This window comes from Aphelocoma coerulescens, chromosome 3 (genome assembly GCF_041296385.1).
Source record: "Aphelocoma coerulescens isolate FSJ_1873_10779 chromosome 3, UR_Acoe_1.0, whole genome shotgun sequence".
NCBI classification, from domain to species: Eukaryota; Metazoa; Chordata; class Aves; order Passeriformes; family Corvidae; genus Aphelocoma; species Aphelocoma coerulescens.
In genome coordinates, this window is record NC_091016.1 from 50,300,065 (window position 1) to 50,311,056 (window position 10,992).

The window sequence follows — 10,992 nt, forward strand, 5'->3', positions numbered from 1 at the left end:
GTTGCCTTTCTTTAATATCTGCCTGTGATACAGCTGTACACTTACATCATTTGGATGTATCTGCTTGACATCTTGCTGTCTGTCACAAAGAGGCACTTTGGAGCCATGCAGCACGCTTGCCCATTATCCTCAGTGCAAGTCTATAAATATACAACTTGTGTGTAACCTGTTTGCATACGGATTCTCTAGGTCCCAGATCAATCTGGTTGTGATTCCAAGGACTACAGTCTCCTTTGATTCCTATTTTTTATTGAATGTTCGTCAGCAGGAATATATGTTTTATTATTTTTTTCCTTTTGTGGCTGTTTTTCTGTCTTTTGTAGCAAGCATTGAAGTTTATTTTGGGCTGAGGAAAGTTATGCCCTTTGTGACAATGTGTTGTGGAGCTTTATTTAATCCTGTAGGATATTTGGGTGCATTTTGTTGGGGGAGGGATAGAAGGAGTAAAAGAAAAAGCTGTAGAAATAGTGGAACTGGAGATCTAGACTCCTAGAAGGTGGCAATCTGTTAATTAGTGTTCTTGGGAAAACCTGTCTGTAATGAAAATAATGCCCCATCGTTAAAACGCAGTGCATTTTCCTTTTCTGCCCCTGAATGTTGTTAACAATGTTGCACTCTGGTTAAGTAAAAATCTAAAACTGCAGTGAAGTGTTAGTAATTGGTTCCTGAGCAGATTCCCTAATGCTATTCACTTTTCCCTGCTAATCTTCCTGTGTGAGTTATAACAATGCAGCACCAAATGAGAAGGAAATGTCAGGTTATGTTTCAGGGCCAGCCTCCTGCCCACCCTCCATCTGTGCTGATGTCAGTGCTTATTGGAACATATGCTGCCTGTTGCTCACTGACCATCTGTTAGCTGAGCTGATGAAGTGTTCCCGTTGCTGGGACAACCCAGCCCTTGATTGCCAGTGGCACCGCAAACATTTTCCGCTCAGGTTTCACTTTTATCTGTGCTCTGGAATGGCAGCTCCTCCATGGTAGGGGTTACCCCATCCCCGCATTTTCCCTCGACCTGGGCGGGGAGCACAGTCAAAATTCAAGGTGCAAGTTTTGGGGCAAACTACTAAAAGGCTGCAGCAGAGCTAATGTGCTTGTGAATTAACTGTTGGCATTACAGCTCAGACACAGGGGCAGGCATGCTTTCCAGTGGAAGCCCAGGGTTGAGGGAGCATGTCTGGTAGTGGTTAGAAAGTTTTTGTGATGAGGCTGTGACTGGCATCATGCAGAAACACCCATGGCTCTGAAGACATGCAAAGCTACTGAGGGATTTTTGGAGCCAAGCAAAAGGCAAGGGATGGGCTACTTTCCCCTTGGTTAAGAGTCATTTGTTCTGAGACTTCTGCATGTTGTAGTTGTGCCTGACAGCCACAAATCTTTTGGACATAACTGAATCCAAATGTAACAATTTTTTTATGGTGTGGGCCTCAGTTTAAGCCATAGCGGTGATAAAACCCGCACACAGCCTTTTAGCAGCTCTGTCTGGTCAGCTTTCCCCCTCTCTTAAAAATGTCTACAAACATTAATCAATCCTCATGACAAGCCTGTGGGGCTGGCAGGTGGTATTCCCACTTTACAGAGGGAGAAGCAAGTGTGAGAGCTGGCACGAGACACGCGGCATGCCCACCTCCCAGCCTCGCCTGCTGAGAGCACTAGACCAGATTGCCCTTCATTACACACCAAGAGCCCCAGCTCTGCCACAGTGCCAACAGGAGCTGCATTCCAGACACAAGGGCTGAGAAGACTCTGTCCTGTAGTTCCTTCCATCTTATATGTGAAGGGAGTAGAGCAGCATCTGATAAATGAACGCTGCTGGTGAAGCTAACCACGATAGATAGGGTGAAATGTGACAGCCGTTAGGATACAGAAAGTCTGCTTGGGAATGTTAAATGCTCTGAAGTTGTGAAACATCTTGGTCTTTCACTTTCTGTGTTGGTATTCCTCAGTGTTTTCCTCACTGAGCCTGGGGTTTTGGTTCCTGGATGACAGCAGTCACTTACCTGATCTCTGCCCCAGACTATCCCATCATCCTTCCGTTTTTCTCACTTCCCTTCCCCCCAGCCTTGCCTCTTTCAAGTTTTCTGAAAATTTTTTCTCAGATATGTTGTCCCTTTGCAGTCCCTAGCTTGCAAAAGCAAACTTTTCAGCCTTTCACCCAGACTATCCTTTCTGTTTCCTGCCTCCATTCAGTTGTTCCTGTAGCCTGGACAGTCAGCTGTACTCTGGCTGGTCTTTCTACCAGCTCGTCTTACTTCTCATGCTTCTAAAATCCTCTTTTCTTCTGTTCCTAGCACAAAAATCCTCTTCCCATTTTTGAATGCATCCTGTCAGGTATCTATACCATCTTTTCAAAAGGCTAAGTTTTAAGTTTTTTCAAAAAAAATGCTCTTTTATTTTTCATCCTATGCATCAATTATTGTTTTAATTAAATGACTGAATAGTACAATAATGTTGTGTGCTCAGAGACTACATGACGTGTGGTAGAGCTGCATAAGATATGATCCATTCTGACGTAATCCTAGGTGTTAATAATAATGTACAATTTCAGCAAATGTTGCTATTTCAGTGTTGCTGTTCTGGCAGAACAGGCTGGTTTTACTCACCCCGGGGAAAAGCACATGAACAAATTACCACAAGGCCAGCAAGGGTGGGGATTTACATTGCCTCATCTGCTTTGTGGTGAGTGCCTGAGTGTTGGGTCTTACTCTGTGGCACGTGTGAGGTAGTGCCCTGTGCTTGTGTCGAGCTGCAAGCCGGGTCTCTTACCTTACCTTTATTGTGGGTATGATAAAAGCATTTATCTGCAGCTTATCACAATTACCACGATGTAGCCTGAGCACTCTGAATTCAAACCCTCTCTTGTGGCAACTTGTTTCGTGCCAGTCTGCTTTTAAATCCACTTTGGTGTCCTTGTTTGTTGCCAGAATGGTGCAAATGTGCCAGCATGTAAATGAAAATTGGGCCGATCTTTTCTCTTCTCCAAGAATGTCATAGACCATGGGAGTTTTGGTATCTTTACAGACCTAGACAACTCTGCATTTTGAATCAAAACAACACAGTATTTAACACTGCGCTTCAAGATTTGACAGCTTGATTTTCCCTGAGTCCAAAAATGTGAAGGAAAACTGATACAATAGGGCATTGTAAGTCCAGCCCCCAGCAGGATTTGTAGTTCCCAACTGCAAGTGCTGTTTTTACCCAGAGCAGGACTGCACACTTTGTGCAGTTTTTAGGCCTAGATTGAATGGTGGCACTGCTTTCTACACGTGCTGAGAAGATAGATTATGCTGTGGCTTAACTGAGTGCTATTTGAACAGTGATGGTGGTCAATTAAAGAGCTTTGAAGCCTTGAGGTGCTACTAACAAGGTGAGATGAGGCATATACGTGTACTTTACCAGAAATGTGCAATGTCTATGCATTTCTAGGGAAGTGTAGCAGCCAAGGGTCATGTTGAAACTCCAGATAGCAATTCCCTTGCTGCCATCATGGGCACCTATGGAATGATTACGGTCCTCCTCTTAAGCAATGATGGAGGTCCCTGGTACTGTGCCTGTTTACAGCACTGGAAGGCAAATTGTAGACATCTTATTGCAAGCACAGGTACAGGGATCTGAGGTGCACACACAGCCTCGGCCTGCAGAAGGCAGGGAGTGGTTATAAATTATGTCTGATGTTGCTTAGGCAGGTGTATCAGAGCCAGTTGCAGAACCACTGTTGGGCTGCTAGGGAAGTTCATCAGCTGGGCAATGTTTATTGACACCATTAGAGAAACACTGATTTTTGCCAGCCAAGAACCTGATCTCTGCCGTGGCTGGAGTGTCAGGCATTCAGAGCTCTGCTTAATCACAGCTTTAACACATTTCCAGAGTCTTGTTGTCTGGATCCTGTAAGAACAATAAATGCTTGCACTTCTGTGCTCTAAGGTTGGCAGTGAGGGGCTGTTGTGTGTGTTTTGTGAAATATCCCGTCCTCACCACAGTGCTGGGGGCAGGCTGCCGTCGATATTGGTCACGTGAGGATTTGCTCTGTGCTGCCTGGGCTGTGGAGATCACTCTTTGCACAAATTAATTAAAAGATGCCTTAGGTAGGTGTCCAGCCGGCACAGAAGGAACCCAGCTCCGTTACTAGTCTGCAATCCCCAGTTTTCCAGCTGTCACTATGTAATACAGTCTCCCCCTCACGTAATTCCTTCCTGTAGTCCAATAGAAGTCCTTTAAAGAAGAAAAAAACAAAGAAAGAGGAACAACAAGCAAGTAATCCTGTCATACGATCTGCCCCAGTAGTTTGGGGCCTGTTTCTCTTTCAGGGGCTGTGAGCATGCTTTGAGGTGCACAATAGAGATGCCTTCTCCATTGACTGGGGAGCTCAATGAGCCAAACTGGGCAGCGGCCCCGGGAACAGCAGCAGCAGCAGCAGTGGTGCAGCGCAGTAAAGGGCCCAACTGTTAACTGATTTAACACTCTGCCAGCTGCAGTCCCTGAGCTCTGAGAGGAGCAGCGGGCCTTTGAATATTACCTTTCAGCCAATTAGACATATGTCACTTCATAAAAGCTCTCATGTATGCTCCCGTCAAGGGGAGGATCTGCTGGGGAGAGGGAGGGAACTGCGTTACCTGCCGCCCTCCCGGACGCGCCGTCCCTCCCTCCAGGAGGAATTTCTGGTGGTTTCTGGTATTATTTTCAGCACTGATGCAAGTGCCTGGAGAGGGATATGAGGGAAAAAGAATGATTCTCTGAGCTCCAGGAGTTTTCCAGACAGTCTTACAGGCTGCCTGAGAGAGTATGCTTCTACAGCAAATGTGGATTTGGATCATTAGATTGAAATGAGACCTCTTTCATCCCCTGAACACTGAGATGGTTAACATTATCATCTGACTCTGGCTGAGTTTGCTTCCCGTATAAAAAACCCTGATCTCAAAGCAGCTTTGGATTCAGGTGAAGCTAATGAGTATGCAGATATCAGAGGACTGCAGGTGCTGAAAGCAAAAGCTTGGCCTAACAATCAATTTCACCCAAACAAAATGTCCATAAAGTTGTCACTAGTGAGCTACAACTTAGGGCAAGCACTGGAAGCTGTCTGCTTTGTCCAAAGGAGAAGCAGTGGCAGCCACTGTACCACTGAGTCAGCCAACACAGCCAGGGTCTGCAGGGGTGGGGGGTACATGGATGTCATGCATGCTTATTTTCAGAATGAGTACGGAAGGAAAAAGTGTTTATCTGGGTCAAAGAAGAGATATACCACTTTTTACTCCTTCAGATTAATTGAATATTTTTATTACAATAAAGCTGAAATTCTTATTTCAGTCATGTCAGTTTCTTTACAGTCCTTATTTTAAAATACTCAAAAATGCAATATTAAGAGGCATATCAATTCATGATAAAATATGGCAGATTATGGTAAGTTTTTAAAACAAAATATTTATTAAAATGTATTTTAAATAATTTGATGACAAAAACCAATTTAACAACACGTGAATTGAAGCTAAGAAATTGTGACGAAATTAATAAAATTAAAATTATAAGGATTTTTTTTTTTGCATAGCAATGTAAAAATCAAAGCATCCTGGAGATGGAGGCTCTAATGGACAGAAAGACATTTACTTTAAAATCCTGACCTTAAGCTTTCATCTGGCACTTGTTGCTGACACTGTTAGTGAACAGAAATGAGTGAGCCAGAGCTGTGTGAAGAATCAGTTTGTTTTCCCACTAGAGACAAGAGACTTTCATGGGGTTTGCACACTATCAGAGCTCAACAAGAAACTGTGTATGGCTTGGAAGAGAAGAGGGAAATGGGGGGATGGTTTTGCTTCAGTAACTTGGGAGAGAAGTGTTGAGACTAAGTTAGACTGGTCTCTGAATGAGTGTGAGCAATTTATTCAGCTTTGGCTTTTGGTTTTTGGTTTTCTTCCTCCATCTCTTCCATCATCTTCACAGTAGGATGTTCTCTGCTTTAAACTTTCAGTGCTCAGTAATCTGGCAGCAGTGATTGTCAAGGGCAATGAGACAAGATGGATTTTGAGGTGATCCAAACGTGCAGCAGTAGTCTTCAGGTATTCAGTCCTTTTCAGACGTGAAGAAAGCCTTGATCTTAGTTTTTGAAAAAGAAACTCTCTTTTCCAAAAAACTCTTCCCTTGCAGCGTTTTGACTAGCTTCAGGCAGTGATGACAGGACTGTGGAGTGGTAACATATAGGCTGAAATGAGAAGCTATTTGGAAGATCTCAGGATTGTAGTCAGACAAATAATTTAAGCCAGCATAAGTTGTCAGTATTGATGAAAGCAGTAGATCCACACTTCCTCTGCTTCTGACTGCTTGTTCTCACCATTGTGCTATTCTCTTACTTTCACAGTATTTTCACTAGCCTAATGGTGAACTGGAGCAGATTCAGCTGGAGCTGGGAGAGGACGAGGGTGTACCTGAATCTACTTTCCCCAGTCTAATTCATTGCATGACGACAAAAACCCTTGTTTCAGTAGGCAGGACAAGGTACCACCAGGATGGACAGTGACATCCAGGACTAGGAGAGAGCAGGACCACTTTTCCCTGTGTTAGCACTATCTTGTTGTCTCCACTGAAGTTTATTTAATTTCCATTTAACAAGGACAGTTTCCCATTCTTAGCAGCTGGATCACCTTTCAAAAGAAGAGAGTTGAGGTGATCTTACAAAGCACGAGTGTCTTGTCCAGCCAACATCTGGTGAGCCAAGGTCAGGCATTCCTCTTGCTGATGGTTCCTGTGGCCAAAATTCTTCTGAAGCTCCTTGCAGGTGTTGCTGCCTCTAGACTTTGTTTAGATGTGAAATCTTCCTCAGTGGGGTAGTTCAGTGCTGCTAAGCATGTTTTTGTTGACAACCTTCACTTTATCAGGGTACATAGTTCTTGGGTAAAAAAGATACTCTGAACACAAGTAGGGAACTGATAATTTTAAATATACCATAATAAGCAACATTACATTTTCCCCCTCTGGAATCATGTCAGATATTTGCTTCACAGGTCTTGTATAACATGATTATTCTCTTTTTTCATCTTTCTCTGCCAAATCTTCACTGAAGTGATCTTGCAAACTGTGCCTTTTCACCATCAGTCTTTTACTTGGTATAGCTTGGAACTTGCATATCTCTGTGCATTTGAATCCATTACTAATACATAAGCATTCATCAATTTGGCAGGAATGGACATTACACATCTGTAATTCATAAGCTTCAAGACAGTTTTGGGTGATGATGATTCAGGCATCCACTGAATGTCCAAATTCCCTTTGGCATCAGTTGTCCAGCCATAACTTGCTGGATCCAGCAGAGTGGGTTCACATTGCAGGAATCATCTCCAAATTCCTGCTTAATGGTTTGCATGCAGTTCATGCTGGAATAAGAAATCTTTGCATGGGGGAAGCTGGCTGGAGTCGATTTCATCCCTTTTGGCAGGGAAGGATTGATAATGGCATCAGTTGTTGCACTTTTAGGGACAAACAGATGGCATGTGAATTCTTGTAATTTCTGAAAGAAGCCTGATGAAAGCTCCCAGGGTTGTCCAAACACTGAGAAGTTATATTGATAATGGCATTTTCTTTGCATGAGTTCTAGGGCTCCCAGTTTTCCTTTGTCTGAAAAAAACACTAACAGCACTGCATCCCCAGAAGACGTGCAGGCCAATCAGTGCCCTGCATGTGTCAGTCCTGGGGGAGCTCGCTATTATATCACTGTCAGTGAGTGATGCTTTGTGTCTGTTTTCTGACTTTCTCATGCATTAGCCAAGATCTATAATTCTGCTGGGTTTTGCCCATTGTTTGAGCATGCAGTATAACACACATCTTCCTTCTTTGAGAATTCCTCTTTTCTTGTGGTGGTCTCTGATTAGGAAGAAAGAGAGGATCACAGTGGAATTGAGATGTACTTTACTGTCATGATTTACACACACACACACACTCACCCCCCATCTTTAAAGAAAGAATTTCATGAGGTTTGACTCACTGATGGGACAAGAGAAAAATTTGTCTCTAATTTGGATTTCATGTCCTGCAGTTGTGTCTTTGAAATATTTGTGGGTAGTGGATCCTCTTGGATTTCTCGGTACCTTTTGTTGTTATTGTCTGGTAAATGCTTAACAATGTTTTAACTTCATGACTTTCTGCACCTTTGTATAGTTCAAATGAGCAGAGATGCCTTGTTAACACCACTCAGCCTTTGGACAAGTCTTTGTTAATAACACAGACAGATGGGATAGTGATGGTTTCAGGGGGGCTTTGGTGGATTGCCTTTTTTTTCCCATCTGACTAAATAAACTAAGTCTTAGTCAAAGAGGTTTATCCGTTGCTCTGTTCTTGCTGATGGGCTTAAGTCTTCCTTCTATCCTGTTAGCATTGTATGAAGAAGCCATGTGCGTTCGACTTAATTCAGTTCTGAGGACTGAAAAGGCCACAGCTCACTCTCACTGTGTACTTTGATGTCTGCTGTCCTCTGTAAAACTGCTCTACACAGCACCACTTGGATGCCTATTGATTTTTACTTGGTTGCTTTCAGCTCTGTGTTCAGCACTAAATTATCTTTGGCAAGCATATCCATCAACAAGTTGTCTAGATACGTGATTTGTTTTCCCTTTGTCACTCTGGCTGATACATACCTAGTGTCTCCTTCAAACCTGGTCCTTTGGGCTCCAAAGGTTTTGTTTCTCAGCTGAACTATTATTTATTGGTTTCTATTTTTTCTCTTTCAATAGAACCACTCTTGTTTTGAGATAAAAGTTGCTATCATATCTATTCACACTTTGTGAAAAATGCAAAGTTCACTTGGTATGCAAAAGGGTTTTTTCCTGTGAAATATGCAAAATTTGGATTATCCATTTGGTATTTTTCAGTGTTGTTATTTTGGTTGCCTTTGCTTAAAAAGTAAAATAGCAACACCACCAGAAATTAGTGAGCTCTTGCAGCCACAGTTTCTCTATTGAAAATGGCAAGGATCCTGGTTCTTTGTGATGTTCCTTACTTGTGCATCAGCACATGGTGCATTTCATTGTACAGGCAATTGCTCGTCCTCTGTCTTGTCTAGTATTTGAGGTAGGGGGAACATTTGTGGGGCTGTGGGTTTTAAGTTTTGTGCTTCTTTTCTTTTCAAAGACAAATTCATACTACTTGGATCCTGGTTTTTTGTTTTTCTAGAAGTGTCTCCCTTTGCAGCCATTGCTGCTTTAACTCTTTGACCCAATGACACCCCAAAATATCTATTGTTGATCATGGTTATTCATACTTTTCATAATCCTGAATATGTGATGCTTCACTTTTGTCCAAGCTTCAGGCAGCTTCCTGAAACAGAATCTGGTTGCAGATTTAGGCAGCTTTCAGAAGAGTATTTTCAAATGAACAGTCAAGTGTGACTTTAGCTTACAGCTTGGCATTCCAAAATTGTGTGAAGTGTGTGCGCTTTCTGTGTTGTTTCAGAAACATTGACTCCTCCTCTCTCCACTGCTTACTTTCACTGTTGTAACAAATTTGCAATAAAAGATGTGTACAGGAGGCAGCAGCAAAGTTCACCATCATGTAAACATAAACAGAATGAGCACATGTATAAGGAAATCTGACATCATGGCATTCAGTTTTCATTTTTTTGGTTACCATCTTGGAAAAGCTAACTAGATGGACAGCAGTAATTTGTCATAAAGCTGCTAAAACACAGGTAAGTTTGGTAACAACAGCCAAACTGAAGAAATAATGAAAAGTCTGATGATTCAGATAAAATATAATAAATCCATCCTAACTCAAAATTTGGCCTTTTGAATTATACCACCTAATTACCAGTGTCATTGATTAAGAAGAACAGTGCTCTATTTCCACCTCAGAGAACACTCAAACAGGGAAAGGAGGAGGAATACACCTATTCTTTACACCATCCCTGACTGCCCTTAGCCACACAGAGGGTGTGAAATTTTAGCAAAAAGGCAGTATTTGACAACTCAGTAAGATGCAACAGCAAAATAATGCAAAGATGGATTTCTGTCAGGACAAATTGCTTTCATTCAATGCTTTGCTCTATTCAACTCGCATAAATTTCTGATATTATTATTACTATTCTGTCTCCCCATTAGAACCAGATAGACAACTCTCCTGGATTTTCATATATATTTTCTTGAAAACTGAAACCTTTCCATTCATTCTTTACTGTCTCTGTAAGAAGAAGCGACTAGAGGGAACTGGACCAGAACATTGTTGAAATGGATGTGTTCCTGGGAAGCATTTTATCTTTAACAAAACAACATATTTGGCAAAAATTTATGTCATTACAAATACCCTCGTTAGGCCCTCAGAGCAGTACTTGGTAGTGCCATAAATGAAATAAATATTACCCTCAGAAAGCAACATCCTGTGCAGAACGCTGTTAATATAATTCTCCCACTCCCTTTTCTTTGATCACCTGCATTTGGATGGTAGGTTTAATGAGTGGACAAACATACAGGACTAAATAACCTGATTAATAAGGCAGATTGACTGCCTATATAATGCTTTGTAATTTTGCTTTGATTTGGATGTTTTAAAAGGCCCATAATAAGCAAGACGGGGAAACTTGAGAATCATCCACCTAAGAAAATTAGTTAAAAATTTAAGGCGAGAAATTCATGGCAAGAGTAGAGGAACTGGGGGAACATGCTGTCTGCAGGATTTCTCCTTTGTGTTTGTATACGCTGATGTTTAAAATAATATTGGCTGTAGTCAAGAGTTTTCCCCATAACTGAGAAAATTGTAATGTCTGCCAGTCACATTCCCTGCACCTAGTAAGTTTTAGCATTTGCTAGGGACTTGTCTTCAATGAAGCCACAAACAGGACCACCTTCATCAACCCAAGTGTCTATTTATATGAGATTTGTAGGAATTTAATAACTTGTAGTATAATTCCAACTTCCATCAAACCTGGTGAAGAGTGGCCAGTTAACTTGAAGGCCATTAGGAGAGTTCAGTGTATATGAAGATAAGCAAACATGCAGAAAAATTATTGAAAAAACCTTTTTT